Raw genomic sequence first — 25937 nt, forward strand, 5'->3', positions numbered from 1 at the left:
CTTCATTACCGTATCTTGGTCTAAGGCAATAAAAACCCCTTAAACTAGGAATTCCCATGATGTCGACGCGGGGCCACAGCCCCTGGGAAGCCTCTGCCTCCTCCTAGGTGAGTGCCCTCATCTCTCTCTGCCTTCAATGTCTCGACGCCTCGGAACTGGGGTGTCCCTAACCAACCAAAGACTTGCTAACTAGGCTCTTTCCTACTTTCAAGCCAAAGTTCTAACCGTCAAGATCCTGGAATCGAAACCCCGAATCCGTGAGGCAACGTCCTGGCAATCCACCTTCACAGACACTAACCCAGTTCATTCTGGCCTGTCTTTGTGTTGTCCCTGTTGGCATCCTTTCTCCCTTGCTTACAAAACAGCCTGTTTCACATTATCGTCCTTCACTATGATCACTTAAAATATGCTATGAAAAGCCTTGGTTTCTTTTGCCAGAATGTCTTGTCTCGTGGACCCTTTTATTCATTTACTTCCCCGCTGAATTCCTTCTCACTCGAATTCCACTCTTAATTTTCCTCCAGGAGTTAAGATGTCTCCTGTTTTCTTTCCCTAAGTAAACAACAAAATAAAATCAATAAAATCAATAAAATCAATAAATCAATAAATAAAATAAAATAAAAAATAAAATAAAATAAAATAAAATAAAGTAAAATAAAATAATGGAACATGCCTTCTTAGGCACCGAGATGGAGTACACAACCCCTTCTTATGGTCATCTACCTAAATCCAGTGATTTATCTGTGATCCTAAATCCCCAAACGGTGAGCATCTCCATATTATTCACAGTAATCCAAGCGAGGCATTTGCAAGACCACTTTGTTATGAATTGGAGACGATGCTGTGAGTCACATTTCCAGAAGGAGCTGCATGTGGACAAGTTTGCTGACAGTGAGTGAATTCAGTTCAGCAGCTGGAGTTTTCTCTCTTTGCCTGTGGTCGGAGTTCACACACACTCTCTCCACACGCTCCTACCGCTGTCGACACACCAAGCAATAAAATATTTCTGGGAACTGCCCCTTTCACCTTTCATTCATGCTTAGCTAGGAGTCATCACAGATGAAAATATTACCCGTGCCAGTTCTATTCCAGTTTACGACAAAGGCAAGGACGTGTACAACACCCAAGATAGGAATTTTAGGCTGTAAATAGCTACTTGGAGCAGAGGTGACTTTCTGCAGTGAGGATGGCATTTCAGCATCCCTGACCTTAAACCCCATGGAAGCCTCCTGCGTCACCCTCCTGTTAGGCCAGGCTCCACCCTGGAGGCCCCCCGGGACCCTTACCTATAGTGATAGCTTGGAAAATCCAGCTCCCCTTCACATGGCCAAATACATCTATCTATCGATCTCTCACCTGCAAAATGCATTAGTTTAGACCTCATAACCGAGTTCTAACCTCTTGATCACTCAACAGAGCATGCTGGCTCCATTATAAATTCATGATTTCTGAACTCAGTGGGGTCCCTGCTGAGAGCACCTTCCTAGTCCCCCTCGGCAGCAAATGCAACCTCTCACTCCTCTGTGTGTGCTTTGTGCCACACTGCCCCTGCTTATTTTTACCTATCCTTGTCTGTCACTGCCCTGAAAAATCGAGGCCCTCGAGAGGGCACCATCAACACTCTGTTCCCTATTTACACACATTGTGTTCCCCTCTGCTCCTCTGGACTGAGGGCACAAGATGCCTCTCCTTCTTTGTCGAGGTCATCCCTTCCTATGTCCGAAGACTTTACCCTCTCTTCCATCTACTTTACCCTCTCCCTTCTCTCCTTTTCTCCTTTTCCTCTCTGGTCTTCTCTTTGTCCTACAGACAAGATAAAACAGTTCCTACCCTATAGAAAAATCCTCCGCGGACTGTGTCTCGCTCAGCCTATGCCCACTCTCCCCGCCTCTCCCTCAGCTGTCATGCCCATGTGTGGTGTTGCCAGGAACAGTCTTTATTTCTCTCCCAGCTTTGGAACCCGTGACAACTTGAGTCCAGGTCTCACCACCTGGTACAAATGATCTTAAGGTCAATAATCAAGGGAGACTTTCCGGTTCTTACACTGGGCTCTCTGCCCGCGTGTGACGGAGTTCACTAGCTTTCTCTTCCTCAAGACATTCTCCCTCCTACTGACGCGATAATGTGGCCCTCTCCAACAGTCCTCACCCTCGTTTCTCAGTCCTCTTCCCGAGTCCCTCCTTCTCCCTATTCCATCACTGATATTCCCCCCCCGCCACGCCCCGTGGCTGATTTCTCTTCTCAGTCTGCTCTTGGGCCCTGCGATTCATCCCTGTGGTTCTAACCATTGCCGAAACATTCACAATTCTTGAATCCTTCAAGACTTCCCAGAGCTGCCTGCAGGACATCTTTCATGTTCCACGATGTCCCGAGAACGGTCACTGTTACAGATGGTGCTGAGTGACCATTTCCTCCTTTCCTCGGTGTTTAAGCCCGACATCATGATTCATTGCATCTACAGAATTAATGCTTCTGCCTTGGTGTACGCATGCAAACGGAAGTAAACACGAGCTTATAACTACTCCCCTGCAACGCTAAGGCGACCACGTCATGTAAAGAAAAGAGGGCTGAATGGAACAAGAGCGAGGCCCGAAAGTCAGACGTTACAGCTCCCGCTGGAACCACAGAATGTCCACCGGGATCGGGCCGGTGACCACGTTTTGATGATTTACTTGAACCTCATGGGAGACAAGGCTGTTTTTGAGTTATAACCAGAATGCTCGGGTAAGAGCTTTGCTTTAGGACTACAGGTTAAGCCACGGGGGCTGGAGGGGCTACAGAATTCCAGGGGTCAGGCAGGCTTACCGTCTTCCATCAGGCTGATGCAGCGCATCTCCTGGGGACCTGATGCGACAACACCATCCTGCAAACACACGGTTAACACTGTGCGGCCCTCGGCTGCGCTCCCACCCGGGATGCTACGGTGACCGCCTGTTTTCTCCTTTCCTCCTTGAAGAAAAGTTCAGTCATAACAGCAAGAGAAACGCCACGTTGATTAAATAGTGTAGGGGCTTCTATGCGTAAACTCCTTCCTGATGACGAGAAAGCTATGGGTTGTTCTTCGGTGGTGCACCTGATGCACAGCCGGAAGTGACCTTGTTGGAGTCCTTACTCTGTATCATCACCTTTGAAGCCGTCCCCAGTACTGAACGCGGCTCTGGACCTCACCGCCTTGACCAGCCATCGCAACTGATCTGCATTCGTAGGGTAAGTTAATCGCGCCACCCGGTAAGTAAGCACCACGTACTGGGTTAGCGGGTTCGGGTTTGTAAAAGGCCTAGATTTCAGCTGCACCCTATAGTTTCCCACGGACGGCGGGCCTGTTATTCCTTTGCTTCATGTTTCTGGGTGGCGGGGCCCCAGCAGGGTAACCCTCCCAAGCGTTCTCGGCCGCCTGCCCCCAAGTCATCTGAGGGCTGAGAAAAGGAGAAGAGACCGCACTTCCAGCCCAGGCTCTTCCTGCCGCTGCTGGCGAGGGCCGGGCTTTCCCTCCAGCTCCTGCAGCAGAGGCCTGCTTGGCGGGGCGTCCGCGGGCTGGCTGGGCCCCACTGAGCTGGGGCTGCACCAGGAGCAAGCAACCCTGCCAGACCAAAGTCACGGCCTCCAACCTAGTTCTTACCAGTAAGAAGTGAGCATTTTGATCTTTTTCTGTCAACTTCCACATCTTTCGAGCGGGGAGACAGGTGATTGCGTTATTATAATGAGAAACAAAACAAATTATCACAGTATCTACGCTGGTTTGGGCTATTTTTACAGTCAGCTCTTTTCTATTTCCTCTGGCAGAGAATTCCTTTTTTACTATCATGTCAAGAAGCCCAACGGTGTTTTCTTATTACTTAGAACAATTTCTCTATTTCATTCAGTGTGCATTTTTGTAACACCGATACTCGGAAGGTCAAGAGGATGAAAAACTGGCGATATGAACGCAAACTGACCAAAAAAAAAAAAAAAGGAAAATTTAGCGAGATTGCCAACGAGTCAAGACAGGCAGGGTAACCTGAATAGAAAGTCAAAAACACGTCTCAAAGACCTAGACTTTGGTAAAGTACTTGTGAATGTCTGTTCTTGCGAGCAACTTCAGAGTCAGGCATGGTCTTTGAACAGTTCCTTACTATTCACAGGAAATGCCAACACCTACACTTGTAGCCTGGCTCTATTTTATGACAAAGAAGACAATTTACAGCTGGTTGAACACCCATAGACATTTCATCAATGTTTGGGCTCATTTTAGCAATGTCATGTTCTTCTTACACAGCCTTTCTGAAGGAAAGCCAGAAGAAACAGGCCATTTTAGAGGAGTTTCCTAACCCTGGTGTTTGAAGATATTTACCAAAAATAAGTAGAACATCATGTCACCACACTTTCAAACACACGAACCCGGTGATTGCATGGGTCAAATTCCATGACACCCCTTTCCAAGGGACCGTGACATTCTCGTCCCGTAAATCCGGTGTTTCAAATAGTGTATAACAATAGCAGAGCCCAAGGCTGGGTGTCAATGATCTTTTTTTACGAAAACTATTTTCAGATCACATGCCTTACCGTAGAGTGATAAGGAAAGCTTTCTTTGTGGCGAGGCTGGAATTTCGTGGCCGCTTCTAGCTGCACATACTGGATCCCACTGGCCATTTATTCTCAAATGCCGTCTGACTGCCCATGTTAAGTAAAGGTCTGAGCTGCAAATCTTAAATCTTTTTTTAAAAAGATTTTATTTATTTATTCATAGACACAGAGAGAGAGAGAGAGAGAGAGAGGCAGAGACACAGGCAGAGGGAGAAGCAGGCTCCATGTAGGGAGCCCGATGCGGGACTCGATCCCGGGTCTCCAGGATCACCCCCAAGAACATCGTCTATGAAGTGAAACAAACCCGTAATCATTTCTGATGCCACTTTATTTATGGAGTTGTCTCAAAAAAGGCTGTATTATTACTGCACAGGGGGTAGATACATGTCCAAAGAGAAACCCAGAAAGACCCGGGTTCTAGTCATGCTTTCCTACTCCCTGGGAAACCTGGGCGAGCTGCATAATCCCTTTGAGACCCAGGTTCCTCACTTATCAAATGTGAGAAAATATGCCTACCAGGTTTCCCCAAGAAATAAATGAGATCACAGAGGCACGGCACGTAACTCTGTACCCGACTCCAAGTAGGTAGTTAAAAGTGTGGACTCTGGAATTTAATTCTGGCTTATGACTATAACTTATTAACTACTATTGCTGCTGCTGTTGAGCTTGTCATGGCTACCATTGAATAAATTGGCTGAAATAAGGTCAAAAGCACACCATGGTGTGGCGCTAACATGAACACTGAGTGCCCAGAACATGCCAGGCACTGTTCTGAGGCCTTAAATGTATTGACTCACTGATCTATTTTAATATTTAACATTAATATTTTAATTTTAAATAGTTTAATATTACCCTATTTACAGTGTAATACCCTATTCACAGCGTATTAGGAACCTGTGCACAGAAAGGTTTAGTACCTTCGTCAGGCACACGCAGTAAGTGGCTAAGCCAGGGTGCAAACCCTGGCACACCAACCCTTAACCTGAATGTTCTCTCTCTTGGGCCACGATGGGCCGTCTGGCCGAGTGCTTGGACATTCCCGAAACTTGGTGAAAGGAAGAACGGCTTCAGGAACAGAGAAGCCTGAGAAGGTGGATGGTTTTGCAGCCTTTCTGATGGGCACTTTGGGGCACTGACTGATAAGAGCATTCGGGGTTGGAATCAAAGAAGCGAAGGACTGACAGTGGTTGGAGTCTTCGCCAGGTTGACGTCCAGCCTGAGGCTGAAAAGCTTCACTGAGGAGGCGGTGACCCATTTCTGAGGCACTTCGGTTCATTTTTGGAGAACTCTGAATGTGACATAAAAGTCTCCCGTATATCCCGCCAACACGCTGTTCCCAGTGGTTTCTCCTCGTTGGTTCTGATTCTGATCCACGGAACTGCCCGCCCCGCGTCATGCTCAGGCTGCCCCCCCACATGCCCTTCAACACTGTGCAGCTCCCTCACGTCTTCCTCTGGCTTCTCCTCCCCACACTCAAAGCCTCCCAGTTGCTCCATCCACATGGTGCGGCCCTCGCTGTCCTCTCCACCGGGGACTCTACACTGGTGCTCAACCGTTAGGGGATGGAGCGAGGTGGACATTGGTTCAAACACCAGCTCTGTGTCCCTAATTCTGCGACTTCAGGCAGGTTTCCTCATCTGCCAAACAGGAATGAGAATACGTATATGGTAACTGACGGGGATTAAGAAACCTCCAAGACCCTGTAAGAAGCTCCCAAGAACCCAGTGCCACGCCCGGTACACAATACATGTCCCCAGATGTCAGTTGCCGATAGTTGCTGCCGTCATCGCCTGGGATGTTGTGAGACTGTGGGGTCCCAAGTAGGAACGAGACCCCCACTCTGATCCAGCGCCAGGACAGCACAGGAAGAGCTGGGCGGTCACTCTGAGTCTTAAGCGTGCGCCACGCACGTCACCACCATGTCCCGAGACGAGAGCCAGGACACCCGCGTGTCCCCTTCTCGACATGACTCACCTGTGCTTTGGAGACTTACCTACGTGCCCGTGTGTCACTCCAAGCGTACCGAGGGGAGCGGATACATGGATTTTGGCAGACGTAGCGGAACTCTTTTTAGCGAAAGATATTAAAACCACATGATAGATTTTACTATGAGATGGGAGATTCTGAAAACCACAGGACTGTTAGGATCAGCGAGGAATGCCAAGCTGGAAAAAAAGGGACAGAAGCAGCTAAATCCCTAACCCCCCGGAAGTTAAGTTACTTCTGACCTTCTTTTTTTTTTTTTTTTCTGACCTTCTTTGCAAAGACGCCAACCTCTGATGGAGAGCAACAAAACCCAAATGCAAAAACCAAGGAAATCTTGGCTCCAATGGCTGATCCTCGCTTGGAACGGGACGGTGACAACTCGGAAGAGAAAAATCATTGCAAACTCGCTCAAGCTCTTAGGCGCTGTCAACACACCGCTGTCAAGCTGTTCCCACCATCTACCCGAAGCCTAATTTGGGGGTTCTTTATTCAGACATTATTCTCTTCTCTTATTTGCTTTAACAGGACCTATTATTTATCCTTCAAGTAATCCAGATTTCCTAAAGACTAAACAGGGCCCATGGTACAAAGCGATCAGTCATGTTAACATGATTGAAGCCGCTGTGAAGTTGCAGGAATAGAACAAATCTTCTTTGAGGACAAAGCTGGCATCATTTCTCTCTTTGAGTTTCACGCCCCTCCACCCCAGAACCCGGCACAGACCCTTCGCCATATTATGTACCCAATAAATCATTTCTGGATAAATGTTCCCGAATTGCAGGAAAGTAGGTCTTTGTCTTTCGCCATAAGGACCTTGAGCAACAGAGCTGATGTAAGGCCCAGGAGTCCTCTCTACAGAAAGTTGGAAATTGGAAACAGCTTCATCTGAGTCCTCTTCCCCGTTCTGCTGGTGGAGCAAATGGGTGAGAGAAGCCTCTAGAACCAGGCATCTGAGTTCTAATCTCAGGTCTACCAACTTGAGGAGTCTGCTCAAACGTCTCTGTGCTCTCTGCCCCCTTCATACAGTGGGGATGGTAGTATCGTGGACGCCTCTCAGGCTTCTTAGGAGAAGTAATTGAAATAAGACACAAAATGCTTAAGGAGAGCTTTTGGCCTACAAATGAGCACCCAGTACAACGTCCGCCATCGCACTACTGGCTCGTCCCAGGGCCTGGGTAAGTCACCTAGCTGCGGGAAGAGGGTAGCTATGGATCCAAGGGTCCTCCCACGCCAGCACAGAGCCAGGGAGGCTGCTAAGAAGTCCAGCCCCCGTGACCTCCAGGGAAGTGGCAGGAGGCCCCTGATGGAGAAGTTTCTGATCGCTGGATGAGAGGGAGGGAGTCGTAAAAACATCAGTTCTTGGGCAGCCCGGGTGGCTCAGCAGTTTGGTGCCGCCTTCAGCCCAGGGCGTGATCCTGGGGACCCGGGATCGAGTCCCACGTCGGGCTCCCTGCATGGAGCCTGTTTCTCCCTCTGCCTGGGTCTCTGCCTCTCTCTCTCTGGGTCTCTCATGAATAAATAAAATCTTTAAAAAAAAGAACCAGGAAGAAAAGAAATTTGCCCTCTTTTTTGTATCTGTCGCTATGAGTGACCTAACTCTGCCCTTCCCTACAGGGAAAATGCAAGAATCCATCTGCAAGGGTCCAAGTGCCCTGGATTTGAAACGCACTCTCCTCCTTTGACAAGCTCTTCGGGGGACACCACGTTGCTGCAGTGTCGTGGGCAGCACGTCTGCCTCCCCAGCTCTTGGCGGGGCTCTGCTTATCCACGCCCCGGATCTTTCCTGGAACGGAATAACATCTGCAGCAGGATGGACAGCAGGGGACGGAGTGCTCGCCCTTGAGTCTATCACCACTAAGGTCACAGGCCAGACACCGAGGGTTGCGGTGTTGAGTGGCACAAGTGAGATTCGAACTCAGGGCTACAGTCTGTAGCTCGTGCTGTAACCCTCCAACGACTCGAGGTAAGAAGCTCCCCAGCGAAGCACGCAGTTTGGAGCGGACAGGCCGTCCTGTCCGGCCTGCCACTTGGAGAGGAAAAGGCCCACCTTTACCGGAAATGCTGCTGTTCAGTTTGACACAGTGGTGCGTGCTGCAACCCGGGGGCCGTGTGTTCACCATGCACTGCAGTGGGGTCTTACTCCCAGGCCTCCCGAGGATCCTCCCATCCGAGGCCTAGCAGTTCTGGCGACAGGGAAAGCTAGAGGCCCACGTCCTGTGGTGGCCCCAGGGGCACACTCTCCTCTCCCTGGTGCAGACGGTCAAATACCCTTCTGATACCAAGGAAAAGCTGTCTGGACCCTTAGCGCCAGAAAAAGCCTAGACTTTACCGTTTAAACGTCCCTGCACCAATAACAACGGCCGCGGCAGAAAGGGTAGGAAGCTCCCCAGTGTATGGGGGTGAGGACAATCTTTGGGTTAGCTGCAGATTTTGCTATCTGACTGCACAATTTATTTAAAGTCTAAATTAATTTCTTTTTTTTTTTTTTTTTAGATTTTATTTACTGATTCATTCATGAGACACACACAGAGAGAGGCAGAGACCCAGGCAGAGGGAGATGCAGGCTCCATGCAGGGAGCCCAACGCAGGACTCAATCCCAGGCCTGAGCCAGAGGCAAATGCTCACCCGCTGACCCACGAAGCGGTCCCTAAATTAATCTCTTTTGGGACAGGATGACTGGTCCCACGCTAATTTTCACGACGGGTCAAAAAACACTCCCTTTTCATTTAAACATCTCACCAAGACTGTTCTCCTACTGCCAGGCTTGTTGACATGTCCCCTTTTTCCCTTTCACTTTTGGATAGAAACTTGGCTAATTGACATTCTCTGCAACTTCTTGGAAGGCTACTGGGGACTAAGGAGAGCTACAAATAACACCTCGGAAAGCCGGAGTCGCCCTGACCACGCCGAAGGGAGAGAACCTCCCCATCCACCCGCGCCGCTCAACCTGTTTGTGGGATAAAAAAATCCGTACATGTTGGAAGGAGGCAAAGAGCTTGTGGAAAGTTCTGGCTAAGAGGTGAGGAAGCGGCTTGTTACCCACCAGGCTCAGTGGAGACGCGGCCGAGGACTGTGGGGCCGCCCGGCCCCGGCCCGTAGCACCCGCGTGAGGTTCTGCACACCTCCCAAGGCCGCGCACAGGCTCCCCCAGAAGCCCGAGCCCACAGGCGACCGTGATGCTGCCCATATAAGGGCGAGACGCACAGAAGATGTTTTCTCACCCCAATTCCCTCCAGACCGAAGGATTTTTAGAGGTCTTCGGGGAGATTTCTGAGGATCATTAAATACTGTTTCCAGGCAAATGTTTACTGGCGTGCGTGTCCTTGCGACATTCCTATTTCTCCACCGTATAATTAGGAGGTACAAAGAATACATGCTTGGGTCCTTTTCTTATCTTGCTTTGCCTTTGGTTCTCTTGTTTATCAGATCCCTGGTCGTTCAGTTATTCAGCGCCAGTAGAATTTTTGAAAACTATCCATTTCTTTTTTTTTTCCCCCTCCACGGTGTTTGGACCGTATTTTAATGCCCACGAATATGAATTTTAGATTAGGAGAGATTTAGAGCATTTTATGGACTGGTTTGTCATACAGGATAAAGCACACCAATTCCCCCTTGAAAACCGTCGACACGACTCGAAAGCTCCATATTTATTTACAGCCTCCTTCTCCAAACCCCACATGCCAAGTGCGGCGACCATACACTCTAATTAGTTTATCTGCATGCCGCTCACGCGCCGCCCCACTCAAAGAACTTTAAGACGTTCATCGCCATTCACGAACAGGCCCTGACTCACCAAGATTTATAAAGCAATCAGTGGCAAAGTTAACTGGAATCTAGATTTCCTAACAGCTACAGAAAAATCCATGCGGTGCTAGGGGCAAAAATAAATAAAAATAAAATAAAAATAATAATAAAATAATAAAATAATAAAATAAAAAATAAAAATACATATTTATTAATTAAATTAAATAATTTAATTTATTTAAATTAAAAATATTAATTTAATTTAATTTAAATAATTTATATATTTATAAATATAAATAAACATATTTATATTTAAATAAAATAAATATTTAATATTTATTTAATAAAATAAAATATATTTTATTAAAATACATACTTGTATATTTTATTTATTTATATATGTTTACTTAAATATATTATTTATATAAATATTTATATATTTATTTTATTTATTTATATGTTTATTTATATATTATTTCATATAAATATTTATATACTTATTATATTATAATGTATATAATATATTATAAAAATATATTATATAAAATAATATAAATAATAATTTATAAAATAAATAAATAAATAAATAAATAAATAAATATATATATATATATATATATATATATAGCCAAGGGGTGAAACTAAACTTAAGTATGGCATTTCTAAACCAAAGGGAGAGAGGTGGGAAGGGAGAGTTATTTGCAAAGGGTTTAAACGTGGGCAAGGGCAGCATTGTGCTTCCCCTTCACGTGTAGGTTGGCTGCAGCCCCAGGGCCTGGAGAGCCTGGCAACCTCTGCAGACTCGTTCAGCCCTTGGTCTGCTCATGGGCCCCAGGTGCCCGGGGGGCGACGAGTCGGAAGCATCCTGTGCCCAAATCCAGGAGAGACCACAGATTGGGGAGCATCTGGGGAATGCAGCTCAGAACAGAGAAACTAGGGCCCGGGGCAAGGAGGAGGGCGGCCCTGGTCAGCTGTGCGTGAGCCTCAGAGGCCCCGACCTGTACGGCGAATAGGGGGCTGCCTCCTACTGCGGCCTGGTGATCCTGTGAAGTGAGTTAGCCAGGCTCGCGTAGCCTTGCAGGCAGTGCAAAGGGCCTGGGGCCCTCCAGTGCTGTACTGGAAGGGCCGGGAAGGAACTTAATCCCCACCATGGGACCGGAGCTTCGACAGAGGCCGGTGGGCGAGGAAGGAGGAGACGGACGCGTGAGGGAGGGCCTGAGAGAGAACTGGACGTCGGGGGGTGGGAAGGAGTCCTGGAGATGCCTTCAAGCACGGTGGCCGGAAAGACGGTGCTGCCGTCAAGGGAAGTCGGTTGTTACAGGGAATGAAGCATGTGACATAGGAACGGCTTGTGACACGAACCGTGTGTCCCACAGAATGAAACTGAGGCACCGCCAGGAACACGGGAAATGAGGGAAGAGCGTCCTGGAGAGAGGACGGGACTGCCGACGCAGGCCTGGGCGTCCCTGACTCACCTGCGCGGGGCGAAGAGAGTAAGCAGGACCGTCAAGGCGGCGACAGGCCCACGGAGGGAAGCCGGAGACGTGACCTCCAGTAGGGATGCATCAACGAGAGCAATCCTACGGGAGGTAGTTAGTGACCTCCAGTGATTCGGGGGATAGGTTGGACCCGGTGGTGGGAGATGTGAGGAGCTGCTGAGACAACGATCGACATAAACGGGCAAGTCTGTCCCTGCAGAAGCCGGCAGGCAGATGGAAGTCGGGGGAAGCAGCCCAGCTCGGGAAGGGGGAGGGAGAGGTAAGAAGGGGCTGAGCGGGTCGCTGGGCTCAGAGGGCGGAGCTGGGGGGGGACGTGAGAGAGATGGGCTAGAGCGGTGGAGCCCAGGTTCTGGAAGATTCTAGAAGAAAGCAGGACCAAGACGGGACTGGGGGAAGGAGGACAAGACACGGGCTGCAAAGAACATCTGAACCAGAGAGAAAGGGAGTGGACGGGGTTTCCAGAAGACTGTTCGGAGCTCGGCTCGTTTATTCTTATCGCGTTTTAATGGCAACGGTAACAAGAGTATTTTATTTAAACATCTTTTATTCGTATTTGTTTAGAAGTGATTTTATTGTTTTAAAGATTTTTTTTTTACTTGAGAGAGAGCAAGAGAGCATGTGCGCAGAGTTGGGGGCAGGGCAGAGGGAGAAGCAGACGCCCCGCTGAGCAGGGAGCTCGACGCGGGACTTGATCCCAGGACCCTGGGGTCAGGACCCGGGCCGAAGGCAGATGCTTCACCGACAGGGCCCCCGGGCGCCCCAAATCTACTGTTCTTAAGAAGACCGGGTTTAAAAGCCAAAATGTGAAAGCCTCGCCGTGCAAGCCCGTCCCGCCACAGGAACCTCCGAAACTGGACCAAAGATTTACTTTTCTTTAGCTACAAAGATGGGGACTTTTTGGGTGATACAGAGCAAACAAAGCAGCCCAGAAATCCGCGCATGTTCAACAAACCTAAATTTCTGTATTAGTAAACCAAATATTTATCATAATTGTGCACGGCAAAGACACGTTTGTGGACACGTGGGCTGAAATTCAAGAATTTTGAACCAAGGAAGGAGCCTTGCTTGCCCTGAGATCGTATGGGGAGGCGTCGGCTCTGCCCGGTGGCATTAGCACGGTCACCGGGGGCGGGGACGGCCGGCCAGACCCCGCACCCCGGGGCACTGTCTCCCGGAGGAGCAAAGCCCTCGCGCCCCAGGGCTGCCAGGTGGCGGCCGGGAAAGGACGGGGACGGGGGACGTGGCCTGTGCCTGCGGTGGGGCCCACGTGCTCGAAGCCGGACGGATCCAAATCCCGTCTCCACTGACGCTTCCGACGAGACTTCTGAATGTATCTGAGTCTCGGTTTCCTCAGCTGCTGATGGGGATCGACACTACAGCCTCCCTCCGGGCTACGGCTGTGAGGCAGCCAAGGCCTGGCCAGATGTGCCGAGCAGCGGAGGCCAGGATTCTTGGTCGGCGGAAACGTGGGACCCGGGGCTTGGATCCTGTCCGTGATCCTTCCTGGTGGCTGCACGGCTCACTTTTTGACTTTTTGTCAGATTCTGGACCAAAATACTATGTTCTCAAGGTGGCCGGCCCTGACATTTCAGTTCTCCACCAGGACAATCCACAGCTGTTCTTCCCAACGTGGTCACCAAACACGCTCTCCTGTTTTCTCACCTATTGTATCACAACCTCTTGTCCCATTAGAACATCAGCTCTGCAAGGGCAGGAGTCCTGCGGGTGTCGCCTACTGGTGCATGTCCAGCGCTTGGTGAGCTCTTGATATTTGCTGAATGGATGAAAGAAGAAGTGTGCCTATGCTGGTTCTGTATCTGAACGCTGGGTCGCTCAAAGGGGGGTAATGCTTCCCCACGGTGCTCACCTGTCAGCTCCAGGCTCCGCGTGGGACGGACGGCGCTGCTAACTGGGCGCCCAGGACCATCAGGACGCACTCAAGTGGCCCTCGCGTGGACATACCAAGCTCTGAGTGACATGGGGAGCTTTTCGGAGATAGGCTTATGTGTTCACCACATGCTCCCTTGCCCAAGATCCCTCACACATTATGCCCATCCAGGAGAAGGCGTCTGAACTTTCCACGAAAACGGTAGGAGACTCCGGCTAGATCAACATCGCTGTGAGCGCGATGTCGGTCAAGCTCGTAATGTTCAACAGAAACCTGCTTTTTTGAAATTTGTGAACAGTTTCCATATCCGCAGACTTATTCATGCCTTGTTCGAGCAGATGTGTCAACATCTCACCAAATTATCAATCAAAAGGCAATGACTGGAATTTTAATCAACTACAGGAGTGCTCGAATAGAACAGAGAGGCTCCCAAAGCAAAAAAAAAAAAAAAAAAAAAGATACTACAGGGTTGATAACGCCTTTTAGTCCTGACTGCTGAGTCTTCAGCATCCGGCCTACCCTGCTGCAGTTACAGCACAAATTCCCTACGAGCAAGGGCGACGTCGATACCTTGACCCTCGAAGAGCGCCCAGCACCTACCAGGCCCCGGACAAGTATGTACTGAATGGGTGAGCAAATCCAGCTCCTTTAATACATATTTCAAAGACCCTTTAGGAAACCCAGTTGACACAGTTGAAGAACTAGATAAAGATTGCGGCCAACTGGATGAATGAGCGTTGGCAGCCGTATATATGGAAGGAGATCTGAGAGGTTTTGTTTTTCTCAAGCCCGACATGAGACGAGGGCCAACTGTGCAATTCATGTGCTAAATAAGCTAATGCCATCTGAGCCCAAATTAACACTTAACAGAGCAAAAGTGTCCAGAGGATAAGGATAAAAAAATGGTTCCTTTGCATTTTTAGGGGGTCCAACGACACCTGGCGGAGAGCTAACCAGGTCTGGGTGCACCGTTCTGACCTGATGGGGAGTAGTCCAGGAACTAAGTCTCAGAGGTACAGTAGAAGAAACTGGGAGGCACGAGAACATGAGCAGGGCGGCCAACCAGAGCAAGACAGACAAGTGGACGGCCCTGGTTCAGCCCTACCAGCCCGGCTGACACCAGGTCACCCCCTGGCACCGGAGAGGGCCTGGCCAACTCAGAAGATACCAGGCTGACCATTCCAGATCCGTGAGCAATCACAGGCTGGTCGAAGCTGCTGGACCTGCACTGCCCTGGCTTCACCTGACCTCGGCCAAAAGGCCTGGCTTGATATCGGAGAGCCTTGACTCGGGTCACTTAGCTCAGGAACCTTATCCGTTTTGTTCTTCCATCCTACGCATTCAGACAATAGCACAGGATCTAGCACAGAGTAGGTACTCTAGAGATATTTATTAAACCAAAAACGAATGGAAGACGGCAAGGCTGGCCCCTAGTCCCCCACCCCGCCAGCCCCGCCGAATCCAAGAAGGCAAATGGTCGAAATTGGGCCTACAAGCCACATAGACCCAACCAAATATTTAGAAAATATTCAGAAAAAAATATTTATAAAAGCTAATTTTCAAGTTCCCGAGGAAAGGAGCAGGAGTAATAAGTAACAGGCTGAGTGTCCAGGGGAGGTAGAAGTGGAACATAATGGATATTTGGTGGCACAAGACTCTTAAAATATTCATGGTTATCATTTTTATAGATTAGTGAGAAGCAGACCAGGACGACAAGAAGCAAGGAACAAAGGAAAGGTACTGATTCCAGGAGAACGTGAGCCGGTAAGGAAAGGCTTCAAGAGCGAGGGGACAGTGTTTATAAATATAACGGGCCTTGGGCTCATGATTCCAGCCTTCTGGAACATTCTTCCTCTCAGATGGATCCTGATGCAGGCTTAGCAGACGTCACGCTCTAAAGGTCAGTACCTGAGGATATAGGAGATGAGCCCCGTGTACAGAGGCCCCTCAGGCTTAGGGAGGTCCCTGCCCCTCAGAGAAAATAGCTCTTCTTTGTGCAGATCTCTGCATAGCACAGGAAGGCACGGAAAGTGCTCTCCGCACTGCGACACGAGTCAGCAAATTTTTCTTTAACGGTACACATTTTAGGCTTTGTGGTCATGTGTAGCCATAGACGGCACGTAAGTGAATGAGGACAGCCATATTCAGAGACAACTCTATTTACAGACACTAAAATCAAAACTAATTTTCATGTGTCCCCAAATATTCTTCTTTAATTTCATTTATTAATTTAATTAATAATTTATTAATTTATTATTAATTATTATTTATTTTATTTATTATATAATTTATAATTTACTAATAATTTATTTTATTAATTTATTATTAATTTAATTATTAATTTAATTATTATGTATCTAATTTTTAGCCATTTAGAGACACAAAAGCCACGCTTAGCTTGTAGGCCATGAAAAAAGGCGGCAGGCTAGTTCTGGCCCGTGGGCCAAAGCTCCAGCCCCCTTGTCTACATGAGGACTCTAATGACATCTCACAGTTGTGTCTTCCCACTGCCCAATGCTTGCAAAAACGACTCAGCCATTAAAATGACAAATACCCACCATTTGCTTCGACGTGGATGGAACTGGAGGGTATGATGCTGAGTGAAATAAGTCAATCGGAGAAGGACAAACATTATATGTTCTCATTCATTTGGGGAATATAAATAATTGTGAAAGGGAATAGAAGGGAAGGGAGAAGAAATGGGTAGGAAATATCAGAAAGGGAGACAGAACATGAAGACTCCTAACTCTGGGAAATGAACTAGAGGTGGTGGAAGGGGAGGAGGGCGGGGGGTTGGGGTGAATGGGTGACGGACACTGAGGGGGGCACTTGATAGGATGAGCACTGGGTGTTATTCTGTGTGTTGACAAATTGAACACCAATAAAAATAAATTTATTATTAAAAAAATAATAATAATAATAATTCCAAGGATTAAAAAAAAAAAAAGACGGCCCCCGGAAGATGCTCAGGAGTGACCATTTTGATATGATAAGAGCAACTTGTAATTTTACAACACAGCTGCACAAGGAAAAGTTAGAACTCACCCGAGTTATCTTGTCCCGCACAACACCCTCAGAAAATTTTAAGGGTCGGGCGCTTATTTATTTATTTTTTTATTGGAGTTCAATTTGCCAACATATAGCATAACACCTGGTGCTCATCCTATCAGGTGCTTATTTTTGTGGCCTTTAGTGAGCTTGACAATATAAAGTAAGGCTGTTATTAGTATCCATGATTATGAAAGTTCAGCTACACTCATGAACCCTTAGGACAGTGCTTGAGGGATGAAAGACACCATTTCCCCCCATAGGCCAGTTGTATGTTTATGTAACTGTACAACTCCCCTGACAATGATTTTTTTTATTATTAATTAATTTATTTATTTTCTGACAATGATTTTTAAAATTTGCTTCCCATGAACGGTGTCGATTTCCTATCATGGAAGTAGAAAGGTAAAAGAAACATTCTGCATTTTTTGTTTGTTTGTTGTTTTTTTCATTCTGCGTTTTTAGAATCAGAGTCCCTTATAGAAAGATTTATAAAAGGAATTTCTTTAAACTCTTTGAATTTCAAAATTCTTGAGACCTAGATAATAAGGATAGCCTTGTCCCTCAAAATCAATTAATATGACCATGTCTCATGGAAGTGAAGACGTTTATAATTAATCATATAATTAATCACGTTTTCCTTTGTGTTGTGGCTGCCAGAAAACTCAGAGTCAAGTCTGTGCCTCAGTTATAGAAATCAAATAAAAATATTTATCCTTTGGCTATACTGATATTTTCAAATGCTCAAAGCTTTTATTTATTTATTTTTGCCTCAATATCTTTATTTTTCCTCAGGAACAGAATAAACCATGTAACCATGGTAGCAATACATTTATTTCAAGACAACCCAAATGAAGCATTTCTTTCAAATATCCTTTTTCAAGATTGCCTTCCATTTCTCCATATGTTTCTGTTCTTCATCTGGCTGTTAGTTTTTTGTTGCCATGACACTTAATATTTATACAAACAACAAAAAGTAAAATAACAACTCCTGCCCACTTCCTGTCAACTCTAAGTTAAAATTTCAGGCCAAGTGGTACGTGATTGATTCCAACTTGATGCACCCGGAGACGGGGAGATGGGATGGCCTGGAGTCATTTACTCCATATCATTTAGAAAGTAGAAGACTCATTCTTTTAATGCCTTGGAGAGTAAAATGAAGTAAGGGTATCAGATTAATTTTCCTTATTGATTCAGCCAGCAGGCATTAATTAAGCATCTACTGCTTGTCAGACCTACAATAAAAATTAACTAATTGGATTCTGTATCAAGTTTTGGGTCTCATCTTCCTGTAAACAGAAAATAGATTTTTTAAATGGCAGAGTGAATAATTAAGGACGTACATAATTAGAGCTCCACTAAGGATGTTGGGGGTGAAACCTGTCATCTCCTGCAGTTTGGTCTCACAATGAAGTCTTATTAATTCAAAGAGCATTATTTGGAATCTAAGAAAATCAGACAGGAATTAGATTCAACTGTAACATCTTACTAAATAAAAAGAATCTCTTTGCAAATAAATAATATGTTGACTACAAGGTGATTTATACCCGGCTCTTTGAGTAAATCTGGTCTCTTACGTGCTTAAAAAAGTCTTATCACTTAAAAGCTTCTACTTGGGGCCCCTAGGTGGCTCAGTTGGTTAAGCATCTGCCTTCGGCTCAGATCATGATCCCGGGGTCCTGGGATTGAGCCCACGTCAAGCATCCTGCTCAGCGGGGAGTCTGTTTCTCCTTTTCCATCTGACCCCCCTCACTCCCTACTGCTCCATGCTCTCGCTCTGTCTCTTTCAATAAAATAAAAAATATTTAAAAATAAATAAAAGTTTGTCTTACATGCTTAAAAAAAATAAAATACCCAAACGAAAATGTGCCATCACTTAGCTTTTCACTAATCCCAAAGGTACCTGTGAAAGTAGTGAGAAATCCACTGAGGCCATGGAATGTTCTGGGTAAGAGCCAGGCTTGAGTTTGAACCCCAGCTGTGTCAAACACTCGTTGGGTTACCACGGCCAAACGTTTGACCTTCCCGTGCTTAGTTTCTTCATCTATAAAACGAGGGCACTATTACATCCTTCCTAGTGTTGTTGCAGGAAGGAAAAGGAGAAAAAGGGAAGTGCTTAAGGAATGATGTATAACAAAATGATTAAGGGCAAGGGTATGGCGTCAGACTCTGGATTCAAATTCCAGCGCCATCACTCATTCACTGGCTCCTTTATTCACCTTGAGCATATACCTAGCATCCCTCTGTCTTGGTTTCCTCATCAATGAAAGGAGGATACTAGTTGCATCTACCTTGTTGGGTTACTATGGGGAGTAAATAATACATGTAAAGTGGTTTAGCATACAACGAGCACTCAATTAATGTTAACTTATTAGAATAATGTCTGGCATTTATAGGTACTAAATAACTGCTAGTAAAAATTGACAGTATGGAAAAGATGCTCAACATCACTGATCATCAGGGAAATGCAAACCAAAACCATGATGAGATGTTGCCTCACACTAGTTAGAAGGGCCATTATCAAAAGGACAAAAAAATAAAAAAATAAAAAAAAAGGACAAAAAAATCACAAGGGTTGGCATAGATGTAGAATGAAGGGAACGCTTATGCACTGTTGGTCAAAATATAAACTGAGGAAGCCACTATGGGCAACAGCATGGAGGGTCTTCAAAAATTAAGACTAGAACTACCACATGATCCAGTAGTACCAATTCCACTTCTGGGTATTTATCCAAAGAAAACAAAAATATTAACTTTGAAAAGATACATGCACACCCATGTTCACTGCATCATTATTTATAATGGACATGATATGGAAGCAGCCTAAGTGTCCGCTGACAGACAAAGGGATAAAGAAATCATGAGATTGATCCATCTATTGGAATATTATTCAGCCATGAAAAAGAATAAAATCTTGCCATTTGTGATCACATGGGTGGACTTCAAGGACGTTATGTTAAGTGAAATAAGCCAGACAGCGAGATAAAAACCCTATGATCTCCCTTATGTGTGAAATTAAAAATAAACAACCAACGAAGCTCATAGAGAACAGATTGGTGGTTGCCAGAGGTAGGGGTGAACAAAATGGGTAAAGGGAGTCAAAAGGTACAAACTCCCAGTTATATGGGATGTAATATACAGCATGGAGACTATAGTTAATAATATCATATTGCATATTTGAAAGTTGCTAAGGGGCACCTGGGTGGTGGCTCAGTTGGTTAAGCATCCGACTCTTGATTTTTGGCTTAGGTCCTGATCTCAGGGTTGTGAGATTGAGCCTCATATTGGGCTCCATCCCGGGTGTGGAGCCTGCTTAAGATTCTCTCTCTCCCTCTGCTCCTCCCCTCCCCCTCCCCCTCTCTAAGCAAAAAGGTTGCTAAGAAAGTGAATTGTAAAAGTTCTCATTGTAAGAAAAAAATTCTTCTTCTTTTTTTTTTTTTGAACAAAATTCTATAACTAAGCATGGTGACAGATGTTAACTGGACTTACTGCATGATCCCGTGGAGATCATTTGTAATATAAGCAAATCAGGAATCACTGTGTTATATACCTGATAGAATACTGTGTGTCAACTATGCCTCGATTGCAATAAAAATAAAAACAAGCCACAGGAAACAAAAGAGTGCGAGATAAAAATGGGAAGGGATAGGGATAGGCTTCACAGGTAGATAAATCTAAGGGATCATTCTGTCCTTTCATTTGACAGATGGGAAAAGTGAGGATAAAGCCAACAGTACGTGTACTATCCATAGCCTCACAGCCCTGGGGGCCGGGCCTGGACTGCAACCCAGGTCTTTGGGATTCCAGTTCAATGTTCTTGGACTCAAACCATACTGCATACTTAGTCTTCCTACCTCAAGGGTGATGAGATCGTAATGGAAACCAGCTTCTCATGTCTATTCTCCAAAGAGAAAAAACTGGCTGGGGATTTGGGGGGTAGAACAATGCGAGAGCAGCCATTGGCAAACAGACAAAATTGAATACTGTTCCTCAAAACGGATATATCGCAAAGGCATCAGGTTTTAATTTTTGGTAGAACTGGCCAAGAGTTTATAGATTAAAAATATAAGCATGAGAAGTAACAATGGCTTTGGAAAATCTAGACAGATCGGCTACACGTCTGGATAGGGCCAACTGATACAAACAAAACAGCCCGATTTTTTAAAATAAGAGAAAATTTGCTAAGAGCTAAAGGAGACTAATTTAGTAAGGTCTTTGGTGGCAGAGGGCAAAGAAGTTCTTTTGGATGAGTTTCTCATTAAGAGGTTATTTTCAAAACTGCGTTGACTGATGGAATGATCATTGTTAAAATACTTAGGAGGAAGAGACGCGTTGGGGCACTGAGTTCAACACTGTCATTTTACAATGAGTCATCGGAACAGGAAGAGCCGGTGCCTTGCTCTAAGTCACTCTGCCTACAGCTGACACTTTGAGCCATGAGCTGATCCATGAGGCCCTGAAACTAAAGTAAGAGTAGAGACAAACAGGAGAAGGATCATGAATCTACATCAGCGCGAGAGTCTCCACCACCACGGAGAGCGCGTATGATGCCAGACAACACACTACGTCGACCCGTGTATCTTTATTCCTCACCAATCAGTGGGTTAGGCACTATTACTATGCCATCTTACAGATGAGAAAATAGAGGTTTCAGGAAGGATGGGAGTGACGACCACCTGTTTCAGCACCAATATCATCACGACCTTTTTAGAGCACGTATTATGCACCAGGTAAACATGCTAGTTTTACCTACATTAGCTCACTGACCCCTTACAATAGTCTTAAGAGGTTGGCACTAGGGTTGTTCCTCATTTTACAAATGAGAATGCTGAGGTTTATTAGAAGAAGATTAAATAACTGGCCTAAGGTCACCTACCCAGGAAGAAGTTAACCCAGGAGATAAATCTGGGCCTCTACAGTTAACATCTTTAAGAATAATCGGATTGGGGGCACCTGGGTGGCTTAGTCGGTAAGTGTCCAACTCTTGGTTTCGGCTCAGGTCCTGATCTCAAGGTTGTGAGATCAGCCGTGTATCAGGCTCTATGCACCGCACTGAGTCTGCTCAAGACTCTCTCTGTCTCTCTTTCTCTCCCCTTCGGCCCCCACCCCATATCTCTAAAATAAATAAATAAATCTTTTAAAAGTAATAACAACAAGATTGGTGGTTGTCAGAGGCAGGGGTGGGGAGTGGGCAAGATGGGTGAAGGGAATCAAAAGATCTAATCTTCCAGTTATAAGATAAATAAGTCCCAGAGATACAATGGACAGCATGGTGACTACTGCTAACGATGCTCTATTGCATATTTGGAAGTTGCTAAGGGGGCAGATCTTAAAATTTCCCATCCCGGGAAAAAAAAATACTATAAACTCTGTGTGATAACAGATGGTAGGTAACCAGGATTATTGCGGTGCTGACTCATAATATACACACGTCATGCATCATTACATTGTCCACCTGAAATTAATACAACATTACATGGCAAATATACTTAAATAAAATTTAAAAAATAAAATAAAAAAATAAAATAAATGATGATAATACTAGGAAGAAGGACGAAGAAAAAGTCCATTTGCAAAGCTCTATCTCTGTATTAAAGACCCACGTTGACAGAGAGGTACACCTACGGTGACGATCCAGAGGAATGCCGTGGGGTGGGGTGGGCGGAAACACTTGGCCTTTCTGTGGCTAACAGAACATGGGGTTGAGTTGAGGAAGAACGGAGTCGACCCTGGAGAACGAGTTTTGCTCCAACTGCACCAAAGCTCACTATTGTTTAAGCGCCGTGATAGGAAGCAACCTGTTGATTGTCTGGAGTGCTGTGCCAGTGGAATGTGAAACCGGGCAAGGAAAGGCTGTGAGAAAGTGCCCGAAAGAGCCCAGAGCAAAGAAATTGAATGAAGGGTGTTAAAAGGGACCTAAGCTTGGAGAAAGGTAAGAAATAAAGACAATCAACAGCTGGGTCTCATTCCATGGACACACGATCGTAACAGAACAACACAGACAATGTCTCCTGGGATCGTTTTTATTATTTTAATTTTTTTAAAATTTTTTTTCGTTTTTATTAAAAAACGAAAAAAAAAGTAGAGAAAAGCAAGGGCTTCCTTCTACTCTGCAGAGGAGGTGGGCTTCTACGCATCGACAACAATGTCACCAGACGTCTGTTTACAGATCTACTGGCAAAGTCTGGAAAGTCTTGGTGAATGAATAAGCAGGTAGGCCAAGCAGGGATGATTTATTTTTTTGTAAAGTCCGTGGTTAGTACTTCATGCTGGCAAATTTAACCAACAGAACAGCTGGGCCACCGAAACCGTGGCTCCCAGAATTAAAATGCCAAGTAAGTTATGAGATGAAATGGATAGTCCCAACCAAGCGCATCACCCCGTCTTCCAACCCCGTAAGTACATAAGCTCTGTGTTTACTTCACTTTTTGAAAAGGCAAACCTGTGACTTCTTTCATGGACATTTTCTGATCAACCAAAAGACACTATCACTCACTCATCTGTTGGTCAAATAACCATTTTATAGGACGCAGCGTCTGGGAATACACGCGAGTCGATGAGCCTTTGAATCAACCCGCGGAGGGAAAACTGGAAGCCATCAGTCAAGGTCGCTGTGACTTGGCCGGCAGAGCCGTCCAATCGCTCCTGCTATGATTTTCCTAGCAAAGCTCTCTGTTTTCCGTTCCTGCCAAGGATCCGCCTACCACGTTCCGCGGTGACTCCCCTCCTTATACTGACAAACAGGAAAAAAAAAAAAAAGCCACTCAAGTTCTTTCTTACATAATGTTTTTGTGTGTATGTGTGTGTGGGGGGGGTAGATCCAGAACTCAAAGAGCCTTGATGCTTTTTATCAATTCCACTCAACCTCAAGGGCAGGAAATAAAAATATTTTTCTCTTCCGACTCAAATACAATACCCCTTTGTGAAGTTGCTAAGAAGGTACAAATAGCAGATCTGGGAAAAATTTCAGGTGACGGATATGCATCAAAATATTTCATCTGGCTAAAAATACCTCCGAGTCGCTCCCAGCATTGCAACACACGACGTGCTACGACTTGGGATGATGAACCAAACCTGGTTCCCCACCCCTAGACTGGTGCTAACCCTGAGGCTGCACAGAGGAGTAGAGCATCCTGTGTCACGATGCCAACGTCCCCGCAGGCCTGGGCCAGCTGGGAGCAGCTGTTCTCAGGATGGAAACAAGACAGAAGAGGGAAGACAGACAAGTTCAGATTACTGCATCCTTGTTACCTGGCAGCCGGGGTTTAGACCAAAAACCCAAGGGGTGAGTCAGGCCATGTGGGGAGTCCCACAGAGAGCTAAACCCACGGAGGCAAGGCCCATGCACTTCCAGCCAGCTGTCTCAGCACCCAGCAATGCGGCTCCTAAGGACGTGCAGCCACCCCAGTGGCATAGGCAGGTCTTGGGTCCACAAAGGAAACTGGTGGCTATGGAGGGTGTGTGTGGTCCCGGGCGGACTACAGCCCCACGGCGGTGGAGACCCACGAGGAAACATAACAAGGGAAGAAAGACCCAGCCTTGGGGAGCAGGGCAAAGGCAACAGAATAAGTAGGAAAGCATCTGGCTCCGGTGGCACCTGCAGCTCGTGCTCCTCTGCAGGCTTGTCCCTGCCACCCCCGTCTCCCCCTCCAGCCGCTCCCCTCAACAGGAGCAGAAAACAGACGGCAGCCAAGTCTTCTTCAAGTCCTGCCAAGAAAAACACTGCAAGGTTAAGAACACAAAAGGCTCCAGATATCTTGCTACTGAGGTTCTGAGGTCCTTTTTTTTTTTTTTTTTAATAAATTTCAAGTATACACACACACACACACACACACACACGGAAGAAAATCCATTTTCAGTCAAAGGGTTCAAGAATGTTGACCATCTTTCAAGGAGTCACACTATGTTCTTAAACTCTTTCTTTTCTTTTCTTTTCTTTTTTTTTTTTCTTAAACTCAACAGCTCTATTTGTTTTCAAAGGGTCATAGGTTTATTTAAGAGCAGTTTATCTTTCGGCTGGCCCGTTAGCAGCCAAAGCATAACACAGAGAGCATCCAGCGTAATCATGGCTTGGGGCTGGGCGGGGGAGTGGGAGACACAAGACCCAGAGTCCACCACGCTATCTGCGCCCAGAAAGCACGTCTGCGGCCACAAGGGCTGAATTTCAGACACGAAGATAGAAATAATCGTCTAGAGAGGAAGTGTTCCCACTGCATGCCCCCTAACTTTGTCACCCATGTTGAGGAAACCACTAGGATCTGTGAAAGGATGGGGAGAGTGATCGCGGACTTCAGACGCAGGAACATCTTCCTACCAAGTGATAAAAACCTATCACAAAATAAATACACACCATATGCGCTCCATAAAAGCACGACACAGAGATGCCTTTGTGTTTTCATCAGAAAGCTGGCCAAGACATGGGGCCCCCGGAGCCAGGCACTCCTCTGGGGCTCTGGGGCCTGCGGGGGCAGACGCAGACATGGGTGGGAACATGAGATGGTGACAACATCCCTTCATCTGCTGTCCCGCTAATCCTGCCCGTAATGCAGACAGAATGATGACAAGGACACCCCGCAGCCTCCTGGACGCTGTGCTGGCCTCGAGCCCTGTGCGCAAAGGGAAGGCGGGAAGCTCCCATCTGGGTCCGACGGACCCAAAGGTTAACCGTCATCCATCAAACCTGCTGTGCTGTTTCGTTTGAATGGATTTCATGAAAAGTCCAACTTTTTAAAATCCAAGTTGTCTTAGCGGCAAGGCACAGTCAGTCAATGCGGTACCTCAGAAACGTCCCTAATGTCATACTAAACCTATTCCGTGTGTTCTACGGTTTTTATATTTAAATATTTATTTATTTATTTATTTATTTATTTATTTAAAGATTTTATTTATTTATTCATGATAGACATAAAGAAAGAGAGAGAAGGAGGCAGAGACACAGGCAGAGGGAGAAGCAGGCTCCATGCAGGGAGCCCGATGTGGAACTGGATCCCGGTCACGCCCTGGGCCGAAGGCGGTGCTAAACCGCTGAGCCACCCAGGGATCCCCTATCTAAATCTTTAAACATAAGTTAAAATATTTCTATTAAAATACGTGAAAATAAATAAATAAATAAATAAATAAATAAATAAATAAATAAATAAAATACATGAAAATATATAGCAGGTATATTCTAGTAAAAATCTAAATATCTTTAGCCTGGTTAGACATT

The 25937-nt window shown here is 46.0% G+C and overlaps 1 protein-coding gene and 1 long non-coding RNA gene across 17 annotated transcripts in view; one reads left to right on the forward strand and one right to left on the reverse strand.

The window, feature by feature from the left end:
• LIMCH1 (LIM and calponin homology domains 1) overlaps positions 1-25937 on the reverse strand; it is a 302543-nt gene that overhangs the window by 118688 nt on the left and 157918 nt on the right. The window lies entirely within an intron of this gene.
• LOC121483901 lies at positions 5402-10084 on the forward strand. Its single transcript, XR_005985892.1, has 3 exons — positions 5402-7724; positions 8164-8512; positions 9043-10084. It is a non-coding gene; the product is annotated as an uncharacterized LOC121483901 (long non-coding RNA).

The sequence above is a fragment of the Vulpes lagopus genome, unplaced genomic scaffold, assembly GCF_018345385.1.
Source record: "Vulpes lagopus strain Blue_001 unplaced genomic scaffold, ASM1834538v1 ctg48, whole genome shotgun sequence".
Classification (NCBI taxonomy): Eukaryota; Metazoa; Chordata; class Mammalia; order Carnivora; family Canidae; genus Vulpes; species Vulpes lagopus.